The sequence below is a fragment of the Alosa alosa genome, chromosome 17, assembly GCF_017589495.1.
Source record: "Alosa alosa isolate M-15738 ecotype Scorff River chromosome 17, AALO_Geno_1.1, whole genome shotgun sequence".
NCBI lineage: Eukaryota > Metazoa > Chordata > Actinopteri > Clupeiformes > Clupeidae > Alosa > Alosa alosa.
Window position 1 is genome coordinate 16,505,392 of NC_063205.1, and position 22,426 is coordinate 16,527,817.

The 22,426-nt window shown below is 43.1% G+C and overlaps 1 protein-coding gene across 7 annotated transcripts in view; it reads left to right on the top strand.

The window, feature by feature from the left end:
- The window catches only part of ppfia2 (PTPRF interacting protein alpha 2), a 193,854-nt gene that overhangs the window by 13,941 nt on the left and 157,487 nt on the right, over positions 1-22,426 (top strand). The window lies entirely within an intron of this gene.

A 22,426-nucleotide genomic window follows, 5' to 3' on the forward strand; every position in this document is an offset into this window, starting at 1 on the left:
CAATTGCAGGGACAACTCAGGGTTAAGTGCCTTTCTCTAAGGCACAACAATGGCCCACGATTGCATGCTAGCCTGCATGCTAACCATTGCCACTGCACTAACACTGCTCAACTAAGATGGAGATGCCAGGTGTAGCTGTAGCTCCTCAACCGCTTTCATTAGTGAGAGAGAGAGAGACAGACAGAGAGAGAGAGAGAGAGAGGAAAGAGAGGGAGAGAGATAGAGATAGAGACAGAGTGAGAGAGAGAGGGAGGGAGAGAGAGAGAGAAACAGAGTGAGAGACAGAGAGAGAGAGAGAGAGGGAGGGAGGGAGAGAAAAGTACAGGGAGAGAGTGGAACAAACCAAACTGGTAACAGAGTTGAAATTGCTAGGTTGTGCTTTAATAAGGTCAGTCTTGTCCATTGGAGTTTGTGTGAGAGTGAGTCAAGCTCATGTTTGTGTAACAGTTAAAATGACAGCTCCTTATAGATTACACCCCTTAGTTATGGGAACAAATGCTCTCTGATGACTCATTAAGGCAAAGCAGCACTTTTTTGTGATTTTCTCATGTGTGTGTGTGTGTGTGTGTGTGTGTGTGTGTGTGTGTGTCTGTCTGCCTGTCTGTGTGTGTGTCTGATGTGTGTCAACAACTGTGTCCGTAGCTCTTTCATTTTCTCTCAACAGGGGCACACACTCATGGTGGTCCACCGAATGAAAATCATCAGAATCTGTCAGAAGTGTAGAGGAGGGGAAAAAGCAAAACTCTGAAGTCTTACGTAATAATTCCTAAGCAGAGATTAGCTGGATGCAGGCAGCAAAAGTGTGTCAGTAATTCTAGTCACAAGTGCTCACTGCCTGGCCTGCCTTCCAGAAGAATCGGAGGGTTCCCAGCGTAGGGGAAAAAAAGAGGACTTTGTTTGGCCAGAAGCGCTTGCCGTTATCGGACTGGTCCTCATGAGGCGAGGTGGACCAGAGTCGGGTTTTTTCCTTGTAAAATCGTAAAAACGATCCTGAGACGGGGCTCAAAATGTGACCTTTTGAGAGGAACTAATGCTGATGGCGTCACCAGACCTCATGTGATTTCCCTGTATTGCAGTGCTTGCATGAGAGCTCCTGACTACCCCGAGCACTCACACACACACACACACACACACACACACACACACACACACACACACACACTATAACAAACACAAACACACACACACACACACCCCTGTGCCCTGTAACTGGGTCAGCTCACAGCGAATGACAAACCGGGCTCCGACATCTATCCTCGCCTCGCAAAGAAACGCTCGCCGTTGCGAATCTCCGTCCTAGTGCGTGCTGCGTGCGTGCGTGTGTGAGTGTGTCGCCATCTCCGTTCCATTTTTGTACTCGCCCTCCCCTCCTTCCCCTTAGTGCCTCAACAAAAGCGGCAGGCTTGCTCGGTGCTAAGTGGATGGTGACGGTGGTGGGGTTGCACGCTCGAGCCCTTAACCAGCCGGCAGTCTTCATTTCAATGAAGCGAATAACACCAAGCAATCGCCCTTATCAGCCCAGGAATACCCATGCATTAGCATATCTCTCGCTGGCGCCCGATCGCATTCGTTGTTTCATTTCCTGGGAGAGAGAGGCGGCTCTCCAAGAGGGAAACGAGTTTATTTGTTTATTTATTTATTTGTTTGTTTATTTGTCTTTTTGCTGTTATCAAACGTTTCATGGGTAGCTCCCCGTCGTAAACACAAGAGCCCAGCTATGATGTATTTCCTCTGTCGTTGCCTGATGACAGGCATTTGATGCACAGCTCGGTATGTCTATCCTGACATCTGAATTAGATGTCACTACCCAATCGGGATTGCCTCTACTACTACTATGTACACAAATGCTACCATTAATTAGTTTGGCTGGATTTTATTAGCCTCTAACATATCAACATTACCCAAATGGTTTATGAGGCACTTTAGTGGACTGCAGTAATTGTCTGGAGTTACTTATACTCCAAGGATCCCTGTCCTAGCCAATGCTTTAGAGTACATCTGTCAACGAATGTGCACATAATCTTTTATTATCATCTCAACGCAAATTAAGTCACGTAAGTAGCAGTAATGTTTACGGTAGTCTTAATGTTGCAGCCTTCTTTATGGCTTTGCCTTTTTTAACGTCTCGAGTTTTGTTGGATTCCCACCATGTCCTACCTGAGATTTGTTAAAGCTATTGTTTCAGTCTGGTGGAGGTAGTGGAGTCGGCCGTGCCTGCCTGCAAGTGTTTGGCGTGACCTCAATATTTGATCCCACGGTTTCGCTGCCGTTCCAAACGCGGCGACTCAAAGGCGTTAAATCTGGGGCCGGATAATCAGGCACAATCTGAATGGAGGCTGAATGATCGCTGCAGGCTTTTCTTTCCGTTTTTCTTTCTCTCTCTCTCTCTCTTTCTTTCGTTTGTTCTTTCTTTCTCTGCATCTCCTTTCCTCTCTGTTACTGTGTGTGCAGCAGTAGTGGTTGGTGGCCAGGAGATAGGAGATGAGGTACCCCCCCTCCCTCTCTCTCTCTCTCTCTGTCTCTCTTTAAGCTGCGGAAGTGGCCTCATTTAGCTGTTAAGTGCTTTTTGGCAGAGTTCAGGCTGACAGATAGGCCTGAGCTGAATGGAGGTAGGAAGGATGAGGCAGCTGCCTTTATTTGAACTGGGCCCTGGACCAACATCTATGAGTGCTATTAATCTCCCTCAAACTTGCATTCGTGTCTTTCTCTCTGTTCTACACTCGTTTAATCCCATGGTTCCTTTCCGTTCAGTATTTTAGTCTCTGGTTAGCGTGTCTTTCTCTTTACTTTCCTTTGTATTTTTTCCCTCTCTTTCATCCCTAAGTTATTTCTGTTTTTTCTTTTATCTGAGCTTCCATTCGACATTCTCCTCACCATCCATTCACTCCTCTGTTCAGTATTTTAGTGTCTGGTCATCATGACTTTCTCTTTACTTTTTACTTTCTTTTTCTGTCATTATCATTCATTATACAGTACCCTCTTTCATTCTTAATTTTTTTTTTTCTTCCTTCCTTCCATCTGTCCTTCTGTCCTCCCTCCTTCATCCTCTTGTGTTCGGCACTATGGTCGCCCCCTCTGACACTATGAGGTCACACAGTGGCGATGTCCCGAATGGCTCTGTTCCCTGAATGGGTCTCTCCCTCGGTCATCCTCCCATCACTCTCTCTTTTCTCCCTTTCTTTCTTTTTTTCTTTCTTTCCCTCTCTCAGTCAAAACAGGCTCTCTCTCTTTCGTTCTTTTCCTCTTTCATCCCTCCATCAGTTCCCCTCTCTCTCTCTCCCTCTCTCTCTGGTCCCTCTCCAGTCTCCTCAGTGGTTCTGCTCTGGGTGCTGGCCTCTGCTCATTTATCCGCATAGATCTTTTGTCGGGGCAGCAGGTGTGCTGTGGCCTCCCAGTCCACAGGGGGCAATGCAGCGCAGAGCTTTTTTGGACATGGCTGTGCCCTGTTGATCCAGAAGCATTCCAAGCTGCCTGTGGTCACGCGTGTGTTTGTCTGTGTGTGTGTGTGTGTGTGTGTTCTGGAATACACTCAGTTGGGCCTGTCTCTTTAATCTGTGTCCAAACATTGCAGGGGGTGAAACAGCGCAAATATCCTCTATCCTCTTTACTTGCTGCCAGCTATGCCATGGACAGTGGCCAGCAGTCACTCACCTGTAGATGCCCTCCAAACACACACACACACAAACACACACACACACACACACACACACACACACACACACACACACACACACACACACACACACTAGCTGCTGCTAGTGCTATGTCATCTGAGGTTTTGGTGGCAAGGGGCAGCCTAGAAAGTTTTAGATAGATAGATAGATAGATGTCTATGTGTGAGATGCTAAGAGGAAGTTACAAATAGAGTAGTAGATTTATCAGGGCTCATATGTCATAGGCTACAAATCATTGTCTTGACAAGAGAGTAGTGTTCAGAGTATCAGAGAGAGAAAGAGAGAGAGGGAGACAGAGAGAGAGAGGGAGAGAGAGAGAGGGAGACACAGGGAGAGAGAGAGAGGGAGAGAGAGGGAGAGAGAGGAAGAGACGGTGACGGTCAGAGAAATAGCACTTCTCTGCAAAGACACAGAGAAGTCTGGGTGCTGAGATGAACAGACAGAAAAAGACAGAAAGGGAGTGTCTCGGATGCTTCAGTGAGTCACTGTGTTGTCGCGTCGTCCAGACCCTGTGACCACTGCATCGCAGCGCCTTTGCCATTCTCCTTCAGATGGCCCAGACGTTGTCTCCGTGGAGAGCTGCTGTGCTGGAGCTGGCCCCTCCGAGGACCTGCGGGGGCCTCTCTCAATCCTAATTACCGTGTCCAAACACAGCTTCTCTGAGACGGCTCCTCCAGCCCCGCTGCACACCCTCTACCCCCCTCCCCCCTCCCTCCACCTCCCCTGCTGTTCCAATCCTCCATCAGTCTGCTTCCCATTCATCCCTCTCTACTCTCCCCCTCTCCTTCTCTCCTCACTGGTGTGGACTCAATGACTCTGTGTGCCGTGGGGGCTCAGGGGTTTGTCAATACGTCTCCGTCTCTCTCTCTCTCTCTCTGACTTTGCCCGCGCCTCGTTCTCTCCCCCCCCCACCTGAGCTTGTGGCACTGGTGATGTGGTGTGACACGTCTGTGGGAGTTCTAGACTCCCCTAGTCAACGCTGGTTTGCACACAAAGAGCACCCATCTGTAGCATGTCCTTTCTCATTGTGTTCATATATACACACACATACACACACACACACACACACACACACAAACAGACACACACAGAGAGAGAAAAAAAAAAAAGAGAGAGAGAGAGAGAGAGAGAGAGAGAGAGAGAGAGAGACAGACAGACAGACAGACAAACAGACAGCCACACAGCTGTAAACCAATAGATCCATCCTGGAGAGTGGCGAGAGAATGTATTCAGTTTGATTAATGAAGGAGTCGCCAACATGATTGATTTTACCCTATGATTGAGGTACTCAAAATCAGGTAAGGGCCAGTAGTAAGTCCTCTCCCCGAGGAGAGTATTTATGAATGGAAAAATCAGCTAGCTTTGACTGCTAGTGGGTAGCACATCTCCTTCAAAGCACTTACACCCACTCCCTACCCCACCCCCAACACTTTGCCCCATAACCCCTCCCCCTACCTTAATGGCCATGGGGTTCAGGCCCCTTATTTTCACTCGCCTAATATGGTCCCTGGGGATCGAGGTCCATCCAGATCTGTCAACCTCCACTGCTCTGGAGCTCCATCCTCCACTCCTCCACCTCCCTCCACCCTTCTCCTGGACGTCGATCATGGAGCAGGCAGCCTCTCCGGGCTCGCAGCAGACAGTAATGAGATACCGGCGTATCGATCCCACCCCGCACACATGTTGTAATGCAGGCAAAGATTGCCCTCGGATTACTGTACAGGAAGTCAATCCGTTTCTTTGTGTTGTCCATTCATCAGCGGCAGCAGGCCTGGGTCTCAGGATGAAAGTGCCTGAATCATGATAATTGCTCTGAATTGCTCCTTGCTGTGGTATAGTGTGTAGCCTGTGTGCAGTGTAGCCTGCAGAGAGAGAGGGAGAAAGAGAGAGACAGAGAAAGGGAGGGGGAGAGAGAGAGAAAAAGAGAGAGAGAGAGAGGGAGGGAGAGAGAGAGAGAGAGTTGTGCAGTACTGGCAATGTTAAGTGTACGTTGTGGTCACAGTTATGTTTAAGGAAAAGAGTAAAGTCAGCCTCTGTGATTTACTTTGAGTCTTTGTTCCTGTAGCTTAACTGTTACTTGTACAATATGTGGCTTTATATAGAATTCTCAGGTGAGTGAGTGCGTACACCTGTTGTACTACAAAGAGAGTTGTTAGAGTGCTGCTGGAGTGCCTGTTACTGTTGCGGTGCACAATGCCTGTGAAATACAAATAACAGAACTTATCCTCTCCAGTAAAATGCTCTGAAAAATCCTCTAGGAGATTCACTTAAACACACGTTTCAAACACAAGTCTACTATACATAGTACATACATGTATATCTACTACTGTAGTATACATATACTAGTCGTTTTTACATTGAGTAAAATGCCACCTTTTGTTGCACCTTTATGGCGGAACGCTGGTCGTTTTCAGACACACCAAGGCGCATAGTTCATACCTCATGCATAGTTCATTCTGATGTGTAAGGCTACTTCTCTCGCCCAATGTTAGCACGTCACGCTTCATTTTGCTATTTGGTCCTGCATCCTGGTTCCTCAATATGCCGGCTTGTATGTACTGTAAACACTCGCGGTACGAAGCACCAGGCCGGCAATGTTTCGCGTCGTTTTTAGACACTTGATGCGGCATAAAGACGTCTCCTCTCCCTGTTAATGTTGCACGATCTCTTATCTAAAAACAGCTACTCTGACAAGCCCACTGCTTCCAATGATACGAGGGCTTGTAATTTGTTCATTTTCCAGTTGTCAGCCCTGCACTGCCATTCTGCCTCTGTGCTCCGTGCTTAATAATACCCGTCGTTACGTGTGTCACTGCTGCTGCTACGGGTTTGTCCCCATGGCTGTAATTACAGTTTGGATGTGCATCCTGGAGAGAACACAGCCTGCCTGGTGTGTGTGTGTGTGTGTGTGTGTGTGTGTGTGGGATGCTAGGGCAGGTTCGGGGCAGTAGGGTACTACTCTTGAGGCTGATTGTGGTGCCAAGGGGTCATCACTGGTCGAGTGTCTCATTACTTTGACATTAGTGTGAGAGTGAGAGTCATCTTCATTGTGTGTGTGTGTGTGTGTGTGTGTGTGTATGGGGCATATGGGGGAGGATGGTGGTCTTTCCCCAGCCATGGCTTGTCATGCTTGCCTTCATCGTTTGTCAACATTACAGCCACGAGGAAAAAATAGTTGCGATTTCAATAGAGGCTTCCGATGGCATAGAAAATGGGGGGTGGGAATGGGAGCTGGAGGGGGTTAGACTGTACCATTCTAAGGTCTTTTTTCAGGGGAAAGGGCTTTCGGAGAGGATTCTCTCAGCTGTGTAGTGCTACAAGGTCACAGCATGGGAAATAAGATGACTCAGAAAGGGGAAGGGGTAAGACAATGAGCAAATTCTCTCTTTCTCTCCCCCTGCCCTATCTCTCCATCCTTCTATCTCTTCCTGTATCTCTCTCTCTCTCTCTCTCACTCTCTGTCTCTCTCAGTGGCTTGCGTTGAACCCCCCTCCCCACCCCCCTGGCTCAGGCAGTCAGCTGGTTCTCCCACCAAAGCAGCACATGATTTGTTATGATTACTGTTATTGTTTGTGCCCCAGTTCCCCCTGCCAGGGCCCGTGGGGTAGATTAACGGTTAGAACGCTTCTGAAGGAAAGAGATGGGGGGAAAGAGAAAAAAAAAGAAAAAGAAAAAGGAAGGGATCTCCGGGAAAAGAAGAAGCTAGTACAAATGTGCTGCAATGACAGGGATCCTCCAACCCTCCAAAGGCCCACTCTTCACTGAACGAAAAAAAGATTTAGCACAAAGAACTTATCCCAGTTAAGTCACGTTGTTGCTTTGACTGAGTTAAGTTATGTCAATGAGTAGTTTCAAAGTAACAAAAAACTGAAAAGTGCAACACTGCCTACTTTGCGTATTAGGCTGGTTTATTGATGAACTGACATTTCAGTCAGTCAGACCTTCATCAGAGTTACTATGTCTATGAGTAGTGTCAGGTTTATGTGTAAAAAACACATACACTATACGTTGACACAACCTCGGTCAGTCAGTGCAACAAGATGACTTGAGTGAGCAAATAGTTTTGTACAGTATGGCCAGGAGCACCCTCAGAGGTTGCATGCTTCACCTGCGATACTTTACTGCACACTCCACTTGGGAAAACACTGTCCTGTGTTGGGAACTGAGCCTGTGGCCTTAGGTATAGGATATGAGTTTGCTAGCAGGGAAATGAAATCCACTAGTCATTCACTGGGAGCACCATTTGCTAGTAGTGAAATGAAATCCACTAGTCACTCACTGGGAGCACCAGATAGTGTGGGGTTTACACAGTGTATTGGTTAGCTCTGTACTCAATCGCCTCAGTTGCACCAGGCTCTGGTCTTTGATATATATGCATCACTCTCAGAGAAATAGAAAGTATGGTTAAGGTTCTCCAATGTACAAGTTTTGCTGATGTATATATAATATATGAAATTCAAATAATGAAATAAAATGAAATGATGAAATAAATCCTAATGATGTACTTAACGTGACACTGTATGTGGATATGTCTTTAAGTGGACAATATAAGATAAGATCATCACATTTTTAATAGAGTATGGACTATGGTTATGTGTTTATCATCATTAAGCTGTGATTGCATCATTGGGTCAGCTGGCAAGCAAAGTTATGTATATAAAAAGTATTGGCCACATGCACAAGTTCAAGTTCTTTAGTTTAGGTCCCAATAACCCTTGAGATGCGGCACATTTGTATGTGTAAGCTACACTAGAACAAAGTGTTAAACAGTCTCACCTGCGTGGAAGTTAGTTAACACCATAAAACTATTTCAGAGTTAAAAAAACCCCTAAAAACTAGCGGCTAGCATGACACTGGTAGGAATACACAATGTCAACAAAAGCATTATAAAAAGATATAAAGTTTGACTTTCTGCAAAAAGCAATATGAAAGTGTGGACATTAGGTTATGAAATTATGCCAAAAATACATTCTACACACATTCTACTGTATATCCCCATATATCTAAAAACAGCAATGTGCGACTGGTTATGCCTTGGAGTCACAATTGTGTAACCTGGTAGTACCACCCCAGTGACAAGCCTTTGTATCTTTGTGTAACCACATGGAGCAGCTAGGTGATATAATTTCCTCTACCTGAAAAGTCCACTGTTCCCTGCACATTTAGAAGACTATGCCTTGCCTCTACTTAAATTTGGGTCTTAAGCACTAATGTTGTTAGTGCACTCAACATAACCCAAACACGAGAACTTGAACAATACAAATTGGCATAACATATTTCAGTCAAAAGCCAAGATGATGGAAAATGTGTGCTAACCATCTGTAACAGTGTGCATTATAAATTAAATCTACCACCTCAGGCAGGCAAGCTGGGCATGCTAGCAAAAAGGCTAAAAACCCTTGATTGTTAGCATCAGTCGCTTACACGTTTTAAGGCGTTGGACAGTGAGGCTTGCGCACTGTAACCGCCTCCCTCTTTCCCCCACTGCTCTGTTCTTTGATGCACACGGATGCATGATGCGGAACAGCTAAGTGGTGTTATTGCCCTGCAAACAATTGACAAGCAGTAGGGAAAAAAAACACACTGAGCTGTTTGGTCAATAGAGTGGCGGCTACGGTTGATCTTCTGGCAGCGTTCTTGGGGTGTCCTTGATACAGTGTATTTTCAGACACAGCGCTCCAATAGGCCTGACAATCGGCGTATGGGCCATAATTTTCTGCTCCCAGCAGCGACGATTTGCAAGCTTATGAGCATCTCACTCTCGCTGTCACACCCTAAACCTCTTCCTCCCTCTCTGTCTCTCTCTCTTACTCTTTCTCTCTCTGTCTTTCACCCTTCATCTCTCTCTCGCTCTCTCTCCCTCTCCCTTCATCTCTCTCTCTCTCTCTTTCCTTTACTCCCTTCCTTTCTATCTCTTTCTCTCGCTGTCTCTTTTCCTTTCTCTCTCTCTCGCGCTCTCTCTCTCACTTTTCTTTTATTTATACTCAATTTAGCCCTCAGCCCTTGTTGTGTTTCTTCCCCTCCTCTGCCTCTCTCTCTCTCTTTAATCTTCGGTGGATTTAGAGCAGATTTTTTTTTTCTCTCAGAGGCCCACTGACGAGCCTAGCTGCCAGCCTGGTCTGTGTTGCCTCACTGAGATTCCTGATCGATTGATACCCTTGAAAGGTTAGGTCTGTTCAGGGAGACACATCTTTCTGACTGGATTGTTAAACTAGTGGAAGAAATGTCAATAATCAGCACAGCCTGTGTGCACCAGTCCTCCAACCTCTTTATGCTTTTGGGCGTTCTTTTTTTTCTCATCTTCTCAAGATGGTAGTGTTGAACATGTGAGCAAGTTCTACTGGCAGGAGACATTCTCTCATTTCCTCTTCTCCTTCCTAGCCATTAATGCTGCTGCTAATGTGAGTTCAAACATCAGCTAGCACACATACTGAAAGTATGCTTCAAAGTGGAGTGTCTGAACTCCCTTATCTGGGCTGTATATCAAGCATCTTTTTTCCTCCAGCTGGACCAAAAGCAAGATCCTGCACATGTTGTGGTGCAATCAATCTTGTTTCTGTTTTCTGAACAGTCGCTGTGTGAAGGTCTGTTTGGCCAGAAGCTTAGAGCAGAATGGAAATCTCTCCTACACACACACACACACACACACACACACCATCACACATGTCCCCTAGTCACAGTTTGAATTATACTGTGATATTTGTTTTAGCTCAGGAACAGGTTCAAAGCGACTCGTCTTAGGTATGCTCAGACCCTAGGTACACCATGCACTAGACCCGTTACAGTTTGCATACCAGGAAAAAGTGGGCGTGGACGATGCCATCATTGAACGAAAGTCACTCGTTCAAATGTATTTTGAGCGAACGTGAACTGAACTTACTGTATTAGGCTACTACTGCTGAACGTCACTGTGAACTCGTTCATTCTGGTGTCTGAACGGCACGCTCTTTCAGTTTAACTTCGTTGAATAGGGTGCCAGATTTCTACAGAGCCTTCCACGCGAAAAACCCGGCTAAAACACACCGTAAAAAGGCCTTAATATGGCAGCATGCAGGTCACCATTTGTCAAACTATGGGCCACGGTCCGCAATGTGGACAATGGTCTGCAGAGTGAAATTATTCCCGGGCCATCGTCTGATAATTTGCTGCACAATTGGTCAAGGAGCCGCGGACAGAAAAAGAAAACAAACATTTCTGCAATTAGTTGGAAAAACTTGTTAATTTGGTGTCATCAAACATAGAGGCATAGAATTAAGTCGTGGTATGAGCGTTTATTCAATGCATGCGTGTGCACGTTGGTAGCAAAGCTAAGCTTCAACCTAATGGAAGGCTAATTATGAAACAACATTTAATAGAACAACGGAGAAAAACAGAGCACAGACTATATAAAACACTGTTTGGCATTAAGTATTAAAGTCAGCCAAAAGCTATTAATTAGTCTTAGTTAAAGATAGTTACAGATCTCCAGATCAGTGATTTATGCATGATCTGACCCGCCATTTACCATTCACACAAGCTGGTATTGTGTCTCCTGAATCCTTACATTCAGGCATTCAAATTAAATGTAATTAAATAACATATAAATATTCTATCAGTGTATGATGCTTGCATGAGGGAAACATCCCAAAACAACGGCACCCATATAACTGCTGTTGTTTTGAGTAGTATTTCTCATGCAGCCGTCTCGGGCAGCCGTGGCCCACTGGTTAGCACTCTGGACTTGTAATCGGAGGGTTGCCGGTTCGAGCCCCGACCAGTGGGCCGCGGCTGAAGTGCCCTTGAGCAAGGCACCTAACCCTTCACTGCTCCCTGAGCGCCGCCGTTGTAGCAGGCAGCTCACTGCGCCAGGATTAGTGTGTGCTTCACCTCACTGTGTGCTGTTTGTGTTTCACTAATTCACCGATTGGGTTAAATGCAGAGACCAAATTTCCCTCACGGGATCAAAAAAGTATATATACTTATACTTATATGCAAGCATCATGCAACAATGCAAAAACAATGAAACTATTGTAGGCCTAATTATATTTTACATTAGTAAAGCAGTACTCTGATGTGCATGTTTTCACAAACTTTTAGAACAATCTTAGCACTTTAAACATTGACTGTTTTGAAGTGCATGTATAGCAATATAGTATAAAAAATAATAATAATTGTGATATCATTATGATAATTTAATGGGGGGTGGGAGGAGGGGGTGGGTTCATGTAGGTGGGCCCTATGACCCCAAAGTATGCCTTGACTGTGCCTCAGGTCAAAGAAGTTTGAGAAAGGCTCATGTAGACGACAAAGCAGCAAGGAGGCATCATATGATCATTTAAACAAGTTTTATGACAAGGTCGGTGAGGATGGGAAAAATCGTACATTTGTGCAAACTTTGCCCGCACTTCAGTCACATTCATTATTCATTTAATCATTAAATAAAATACAGTACACGTCTTGGTTCAATAGGTTACGTGCAGTCATTTTTAATATGTTTTAATAAACATTGAACCAGTCCGGCCCTCGGCTTGTAGCAAATTTGTTTTTTTGGCCCTCTAATGTATTTCACTTTGACATCCCTGTGTTAGCGTATATGGTGTGAAGGTACTGAAGGTCATCTTGCCTCAGCTCCATCGTGGCCACAACTTACTATGCCTCAATGGAAGGGTATATTTATCATGCAGAGCGACAGATCAGAAATTATGCTTATACTATTATCATACAACTGGAAGAAAATGAAAATACTAAAAGAGGCTCCTTGTTACCATGACAATTGATCTGTAGCCTTGATTGGTATCACACCAAGTCCGAATTTTCGGACGAAATATTCACATAAAATCATAGTGCTTGAACACATGTTCTTTAATCTTTACACACTGAGGACAAACCCTTTGCGATGAGAAAAAATACATTTGAAAATTAATGAATATCATCCTCGTTATATAAAGACTACTAAGAAGACATGCTAATTTAATTGACATTTAAATACTTGCATGATTTTCGTTACAAAATTCAGACTTCAAGCAATGTGGCATATTATCACAGCTGTAGGTAATCACAGCTATGACAATAACCTGTACCAACCCCATGATCACGAGTCCCATATTGCCATTGTACAACAGTTCTACTATCAACCAATCAAGTTTGTAGACTAGGGCTGGGACGGTATGGATGTTTTCTTACCGCGGTCGGTAAGCAAGAAATTACCGCGGTTTTATGGGTATATCCCCAAAAAAAAAAAATTATGGATTATATTTTTTTTTGTGCCGCCATCAGCCATTACAGCCAATTAAACTTTAGACAGCCGCAGCAACTTCAAAGATCACTGGACCAAATGCTTCAGACATGAAAGAAATAAGCAGTTTATCAACAAGGCTATCACGATTTTAGAACTGTTACATTCATGACGCTTATGCGAATGTTACAATGCTAGGCTACCGCACATTTTAATGGCTGCCTCAGGTTGTAACAAAGGTAGATCCTAGGCTAGCCTAGGCCTACAGTACATGTCGCTGTTAAGTTAAATTCTTAACAAACTAGAACATATTTTTTAATTCTTTCATTAACTAAACATGTATGACTCCTTTCTGGCCAAATTTTACAGCCTTCACGTTTAACAAAAGTGTTACGATTGTGTCAGTTCTCCCCTACTCTCGCATGGTAAACAAATGGAATGTTGCAACATTGCGCCAACACTAGGGTTGGGCGATGTCGCCTAAATTGGCATTTGACGATGTGTACAGTAAAACATTGTGATGGACAATGATATGGGGGTTAGTGTGGTAAACACTAATTAATTAGCCTATAGCCTAGGTATGTCTGTACAGGCTACCGAAGTTGTGTGGAAGATCTGCTCCAAGAAAATTGTTGTAAAAGACGGATAGACAATCAATCTGAACACTTGCGTGTGCACCAACCAGCGGAATATTACACATGGCCAGCCTTCGCTGGGCCCAGCAAAAAAATCTTAGTACTATGCAGCATCCCACGTTATCAGGCTACCGTCTATGCTGATTGAGGGCGGCGGGAAGTGAAAGTAAAGGGCTGCGATCGCGCAGTCCAGGCTATTTATAGGAGGGCGAAGTAAAAACACTTTTACAAATAACGAATGAAATATGAAATACAAGCCTTACAGTGAAAGACGAATAGGCTACCTTCTGATCCTATAATTAACGAAAGAAATGGTTTATTTTAACACAGAGGAGAAGGACGCATTTGGCGCTTGCTGTAGCCTTGCAAAAATATTTGAGCGCTAGAATGTCCTAGTCGTAGCCTAACAATAATAAATCTATATTTTCTTCTAAAAAATTAGGCTACCTATTATGTCCAATGTAGGCTACACATTCACGTCACAGTCAGGAATTATTTGAATAAGAGGGTAGACTAATAAGTCTTTTATTTTAGAAGATGGTAGACTAATACGTGATAACTGTTTGGTTGACAGCCTTTAAAGTAGGCTCAATTTCATTTTCAGGGAAAGGTTTTTTATGTTTTAGCCTGTTACAGCAGGAATTAGTGGCTGGCATGTGGGGGTGTGGCATCACGATGGTTGCTTTCCATCGTGATGCCTGTCAACCATCACGATCGTCCATCGGCACAACCCTAGCCAACACAAACGCAAAAGGTCGGGTTTGCTTCATCTTTTGATGTTACGTTTTGAAGTTTTGTTTTGAAAACAGGAGGGTTAGCCTACTTAACGTAACTGTGGTACTCTGAGTATCAATGTCATAAGATGGTTCATCACATTACACATCATGACATTACATAGGCCTACTACGTGCACACATGAGCAGGCCAATTATAGGGTGATTCGACTTTATGTAGGCTAGCCACCTGCAGACGTCTAAGCTGACGTCTCTGAGATTCTGCTACATTTTCAAACCGGAATTGTGCACATGTCATGGTTGAAAACATCAAAGTCAAATCCCCCAAATGTTTCACAATTTTTTTTTTTTTTGCGGTGATGACGGTGACAAGCTCCCCCGGTAGCGGTCACGTGACCGCGGTATTGCTGTAATGCCGTTACCTTCCCACAGAGATGGCAAAAGTACTCACTTCCCGTACTCAAGTAGAAGTACAAATACTTGTGTTAAAATATACTCTAGTAAAAGTAGAAGCACTGATTTAACTTATTTACTTAAGTAAAAGTAACAAAGTACAGGCTTGGAAATTTACTTAAAGTATAAAGGTATAAAGTTTATGCAACGGTACCTGGACCACACAAATGTTACTAGAGTGCAAGAGTACCCCCAACATTGCCTACTTCAGAGGGTTTGGGTTTTGGCCTACCATCAAATGCTGGACATCTTTAGAAAGCTAAGATCCTGTAGTTTCTTAGAAAGCACTGGCACAGAGTTACAGAGCCTAGAATGTTGTTTTTTCTTTCTGCCGGATAACAAGCTTCTCTGAACTGACCACATTTCAGCTCTGTAGGTCACTTGATATGATTTTAGAAACACAACTGAGCCATAGCACCAGGTCTTGTGAAGCTGTGTGCAAAAGTAGATCAATATAGAATGAAAAATGAGTACTTTAGACCATTATTTGCCAAGGTATGCTCATGCGTTTTGTAATGCCCTGGAAACTCCCCAAAATGCATACTGACAATAAAAGTATGCATTTCTGAGGTTTCTTGTAGACTATTTGGATTGTATGTCAGGTTCTGATATAGAATGACTAAACAAAATGGAATAATTACACAAAAGTCTCTATTTTTGCATTTTCTTTGTTGGCTTCATGGGTGTGTATAAGATGGACTATATATCTGCACAACTAATATTGAATAAAACAACACAAATATTTAATTCCTATGGAATCCTGTGAATATTTCAAGACCAGGAATGTAGTGGTAAAATAAGAGGTGGGTAAACTATGAATTCTGTGATCATGGTAAGGTGGACTGTGCCATGTGGTATTAGATTTTTAGAAAAGGCATTCAGAACATGTTTGATGATGGTGGAGGTTATTGTCCAATGTTTATAACAATACAAGTGGCATTAAGTGGTTCATAGAGTGTTGATGAGGGTACATATTGTTATTATGGATAATACAGTGTGATTTTTAAATATTAACAGTTTTAATTGGTGAATAAACTCTTTTGAGAGGTGGATAAACTATAACTAGATGTACCGCATAGCGGTACAAAATATGACCGCCGCTCAGTCCTGTACATCCATTCCGCGAAAATAAATCACACTTCAATTTGTCTCCATCTTTTACTCCATCCCCCACTCTTGAAACTTTTGTGTATGCTTGTTTGGCATGCCTGAGTGTGTGTGTGCGGCTGCACAGAAAGTAGCCTACTGGTGCTGAAAAGGTGAATAGATTATAGAATAGCCAAAGGAGATGTAGCATTGTTATAAAACCTTTAAAATCTCTAAACAATCACAAGTAGGGCAGTTCATCACAGTTCATCCATTGCAACTGGATTGATGAAAGGTCACTTACACCTGTAGGCTACATTGTATTTGGGAAAAGCAAAAGGTATCAGCATAATGTTATTTATTTATTTATTTATTTTTTATGTATTTATAAACAAAAACATCTCTGTCAGTTCCATGCCGTTTTCAACAGCTATCAAAAACAAAGGTCATTTTTTGATGGATGGATTTTTTGTGAATGTTTCTTCTTCTACATAAGATTTTAGTCATCTTTAGTTCATGTAATACTTTATTGTCAATGCACAAATTAAGTAACAGTAGTCTGAAACGTTATTGTTAATGCACAAATTAAGTAACAGTAGTCTGAAACGAAATGCTGTTTTACATCTAACCAGTGGTGCAAATAACTGACATGTCCAAATGGGCCTTGATGAAATGCGTCACTAGACTGTTCATACACATTTTAACGGGCCAAAGTTGAAGAGCTTTTGTCCGTTATTGTTCGTGCAAATATAGGCTGATTCATGTTCCCTTGCATTGTGTAACTGAGGTCCATGGCTAGTCTGGCTTTCATCAGACCAAGCTCAATCTTTTAAGAAATCAAAAAAATAAATAGCGGGCAGATCAGGCTGGGTTCACCCAGCCTAGTCCATAGGCACCGATATTGTTTAATTTTCAGATTGAGATATACACGCTCTGGCTATTCTAAATGCAAAATGCATTAGGGAGTTATGACAAAACTGTAACTAACAAACTAGATCCTAATAGAAAGCTGTTAGCTTCCCTAAGCTACAGGTAGGATTATAAGGTAGGCCTATTTACAACATAAATTGTCAATAGGCTATCCTGGCGACACAAATAAAATCTCCTTTGGAAACCAATGGCTTACTTAATTTACAGTATCAAGCGGACTTAAACTGCCATATCGTGGCGAAAAGTTGTAATAACATTCACGGAGTTCCATGAGTCAAGGAAAGCGAATGAAGTAGCCACTTCTAAATGGGACCCACTACACAGTAGCTTAAGGTGTGTTGCTAAAGCAGCCATAATGAAATGAAGGTGTCATTGTTTGGATACTTCACACACAGGTGCTTTTTTTAATTTCACAGACTACAACTACCAAGCTGTAATCAAAGCACATCGATTCCCCTCTCACACCCTGCACGCACTTAAAACAAAATAAACAGGCGTCTCAGTCTCACGCATGTATAGGCAAAACTGTATCAGACCGTTTGTAACGTTGGTAAATCTTCCATTGCACAGAATGATTTTGTAGCACGTGCAATAAATGACAGTCGAAAAGATACAAACAGTGCTGCTATCAATTTGTTTGGTATAACCGCATTTATAGTTTTCTACAAATGCAATCAATCAAATGGGCCTCCATCACTCAACCAACGCTTAACGGTAACATTACCTAGGTCCTTATTGATATTACAAGATTAACGTACCTGCAGTAAAACCAAGCATGTCCGATAAACATCCTCACTTCATCCTCACTTACACTTCATGTGAACATCGTCCTGTCCTTATTAGATGTTCGCTGCGTAAATTACAGTCCTTGTAGGAAGTGTCCATTATTTTTTCAACCCACTTTTAACTTCCAAAAAAAATTACGCCTCACTGCAACGATCATGCCATCTAGTGGACAAACGACTACTTATCGCCAATACTGAAAAATGCAGCCATGATGATGATGATGAATATTTTGGCTTTCTTTTGATCCTATTGAATTTGTAATTATGTATCGGGCCGCTCTAATACCGATAGTATGTGGGTGCCTGTGTGTGTGCATGTTTATATGTGTGCACCGCCATTTACAGGCCAATGAGTGTACAGTCACTAAATGTACACATAACCTAATTTTTTAGCCCCCCCCATGGATGAAATTCTACGAAACTTGGCATACCCCCAGACCCCCAGAGAATGCCAGGTCAATCATACACATAAAATTTGGTGCAGTTCTGAACATCTTAACTGAAGATAGGGGCGATTAAAGCAGAATAATATTGCATTTTTCATTTTTTACGGGGGCAAATCACAAATTAGTGATTATGAGCCAGGTTGATGTGGGCCCTTTGAGACCAACATACCATAAAAAGATTCACAGAGAACTGTGTCTGCCCTACCCTCCTTTCGGGGTCCAGTCCAGCTGCAGATGAAAACTAAAAATGGCGGTTCCATGCTATCCATGTGGGGGTACATGCCCACCAAGTTTTGTGTACCCGGTCTTTCAGTGTCCCGGGAATCCTTGTTGGTGTACGTCACTAAATGTACACATAAATTATTTTATTGTAAGGCCCCCATGAACGAAAGTACACAAAACTTGGCATGCATTCAGAGGGTGTCATAATGATCCTACACTTTTAATTTCGTGCAGTTTTGACCTTGTTGTCAGCCAGAGATATTGAGATGAAAACACCTAATTTTTTGCTTTTTTAATTTTTTAACTAGGTGGCTATACATGAAATAAGTGGTAATGGGATGGGTTGACATGCCTCCTTAAGACCAACATACAAAAAAAGGTGGACCTCCTAGGCCCCACGGTTCTCGAGATATTCACAGAAAACTGTCTCCGCCACCTACAGGCCAGTTGGTGTATAGTAACATAAATTAATTTATTGTAATTTATTTGTTTAATTTATAAACTTGGCGTGCATACAGAGGGTGTCATAATGATCCTACACTTTAATTTCGCGCAGTTTTGACTATGTTAGGTCACAGATACCTTCAATTACACCACCTCATTTTTTTACTTTTTTGTGTTTAACTAGGTGGCTATACATGAAATGAAATGAGTGGTTATGGAATGGGTTGACATGGCCCCTTGAGATCAACATACAAAAAAAAAATGGTCCTCCTAAACCCTACGGTTTTCGAGATATTCACAGAAAACTGTGTCTGCCCTACCCCTCCTTTCGGGGTCCAATTCAGCGGGGGCTACAGATCAAAAACGAAAAAACGATGGTTCTATGCTATCCATGTGGGTTACATGTCCACCAAGTTTTAGTGTACCCGGTCTTTCAGTGTCCCGGGAATCATTGGACGGAAATTTGGGCATGCGAAAAAAAAAAAAAAATAAATCTGACTAAACCTATATGACCGCCCGCTTAAAATGCGGCGTCATAATAATAAGAGGTGGATAAACTGCGTTTACTTGCGTTTAGCCTCCACTACATCCCTGTTCAAGACCCAATGCTGCATACTTATTGCTAAGGATATAGGCTACACTGCAGCTAGAAGTTAGGGAAGCACCAAAGGCGAGGAGAGGAGGAGGGCATTTTCTACTAAATTTAATTGAGACATACTACTACGTGCTAACGTTAACGTTACTGCCATCAAGCTGTAAGGATTTGCCGCAAATGAATGCCGCCCAAATCTGTCGAGTCATCTTGTAGTGGTGCGTCAAGTGCAACGTATATTCCCAACGTATATTCCCATCCCATATTGATGACGCGAAAAATAATAACGGTAACTCCACTGAAATTATTTGAAACTAAAGTAACGAGCCAGTTTTGTAAAATGTAAGTAGTAGAAAGTACCGATATTCGTGTTAAAATGTAAGGAGTAAAAGTAAAAAGTCGCCTCAAAAAAAAATAGTAAAGTAAAAATATCTGAAAAATCTACTTAAGTACAGTAACGAAGTATTTGTACTTCGTTACTTCACATTCTCTGCCTTCCTAGCCCTATTGTAGACATGTAGCATGTCACTCTACACTGCTGCTTAGTTGTGGTTTCAGTTGGAGATATGTTTATCGTTGTACAATAGTGGTGGCGGCAGTTGTAGTAGTGGTGGTACTTGTGAGCAAATGCAGACATTTAAACATTTCCTGGCCACCACACTCGGGCACGGTTGCTCAGTTCCCAGTTCCCATGAGGCACCACTAAGGCTCAGAGAAGCGTGCTGCTGCCACTGCCTCCGACTCTTGCATCATGTCGTCGTGAGGCACTGATTATTCAGTGTTTGCTCTCAGGAGCGGCTGGAAGGACGGCTCACAAGCTGGCCAGCAGATTAGGGAGAGGTGGAACACTGCGCAATTGAGGCGTTTTGGGCACATAGTGCGTGTGTTTTGCGCGTGTGTGTGTGTGTGTGTGACTGATGCGCTTTGGGGACTTAGTGCATTTCCACCTGCCTTGATGTAGACCATAGTGATTTCCGTTAGCGGGCTAGCATTGTTGTGTGTGTGTGTGTGTGTGTGTGTGTGTGTGAGAGAGAGAGAGAGAGAGTGTGTTGGATGCCATATTCTTGGACTAATCTGTTTAAGTCTGATCTGGTTCCCTTGGCTGCAGCAGTTATGGCTTTATAATGTGCACTGAATTGTCACTTTCCTCCAATGCTATTTGTGGCCACCACGGTTTTGCACCTGGTGTGTAGAACTTAATGAGTGTTATATTACATACTTATACATGTGTGTACTGTGTCTGTGATGTGTGCGATGCAAGTGTGAGGGTGTATCTGAGTGTGTGTGTGTGTCTGTGTGACTGGATGTGTGTGAGGGAGTATCTGAGTGTGTGTGTGTGTGTGTGTGTGTGTGAGAGAGAGAGAGTGCATGTGATATATCGGATGAGAATTTGTGATACTTATGTGTGGTGTGTGTCTACAAGAGATAATGAGATGGAGAGGGTTATGAGGAATGAGATCATGTGAAGAGTGTGTGTGTGTGTGTGTGTGTGTGTGTGTGTGCACACTAGTGTTGCACGGTGTATCGATACTAAAAAGGTATCACGATGCCTTCACGCAAAAAACGATACGATTTCCTACGTTTTTAGAATCGATACTTTTTTTAAATAATAACGTTCTGTGTCTGTGTGAACTGCTGCTCTCACTGCTCCTTGCACGCATCTAGGCAAGTGGGCGTGTCAAGCAGGCAGCTCTGAGTAAGTGAGTGAGTGCGCAGCAACGTCAACATAGTTCTTTGCCGACAGTCCTCGGCCTTGTGGATAAAACAAAAGGTGATGTGAAATCTGGAACTATTTTGGATACATCGCGAATAGTGAAGGCGAGCCATCAGGTACACAGAGGCCCATTTGTAAAATATGTTTCAAAGTCATTTAAAAGCAGTATGCTACGCATGGAACTTGGCTAAACACCTCGCAGACATATCCCAACATTTTTAAAGAGTTCAAACGAATATGCTATAGAAAACACAACTACATGGTTAGTGCCAAGTTTTTCTCTTCTGTGTTCTTCTCTGAAAGTGAAACGAGTATGGTTCTCTGGGATAAAGCGAACCTTCCTTCATCAATTAATTTTGACGAGACATAACGAGCTGTAATCATTTTGAGGAGACATAACGAGCTGTAATCATAGGGTGCTAACGTGATGAAAGCGCAATGTTCACGCCAGAATAACATTACCAACACTACCAAACAATCTATTTCATGTTCGGTCAGTACTACTGGTAATATTTGTCATGGCATGTAGACTGCAATTTGTTTAATAATTATTGCCCAGATGTAGGATAGGCCGATAGGCTACCCGAAATGCGCTAATTAAAACCCACAGCATATTACCATCATAATAGCAGCTTATTGTTACGTGGTAGCAAATCATGTTATCAAAGAAATAGACATAATGTAATGCACACAGATATATTGCAACAGGTAATGGTGTAGGCCTATCTGACGAAGACCTGAGTGGTTGGAACGTCGTACTTGTACACTGGGCGCAAAGAAGACTATCCTCACATTTTTCCCTTTGCAACTGTAAAAGAAATCCAATGAACACGGGAAGGCCTAGGGTAGCCTATACTGTACATCAGATGACCTAAAGATTAGGCATAGCATTCAGTGATTTGCATGCAGTAATTTCAACACTGACCTTGATCTAGCCAAGTTTGGCTATTTAAAGCTACTTTATTGCCAAAACACAACACAACAAATGAACTATAACAAACAATAAAGGACTTAATCACACAAAGTAGGCCTACTATTTTACTGACTATAAAAAATAATAATTATGTAGGAAGTTTAGAACCCAGAATTGACCTGCACACTACAAAAGTGCACCGTACCTACTCTGGTGTCAGCCACAAGGCCTGGCAGCTCTGGGTGTCAGTGAGTGACTGATGATTCTTTGGATCTACTCGCCTCCTGTTCTGAGATTAACGGAGATGGAGAAACGGAGACATGTATCAGAGAACAGTTGTGCCTTTAAAAAATCTACTTTGTGAATGGCCAGGCTGTGCTGGGCTGGGGCGGAAGAAACAGGACACAGTTGGTCGATATCTGTTTCAGCATGTACTTGGTTCCATGCCACACACCATTCAGAAACCCAGCTAGCTTCATTGATCCGGTGGAGACTTGAGTAGCCTTTAGAGAGCACCAGGACAAGACATTGCTTTTTAATCGCTGTTAATACACTCAGCGAGCCCACACTGTATGTATTTTTCC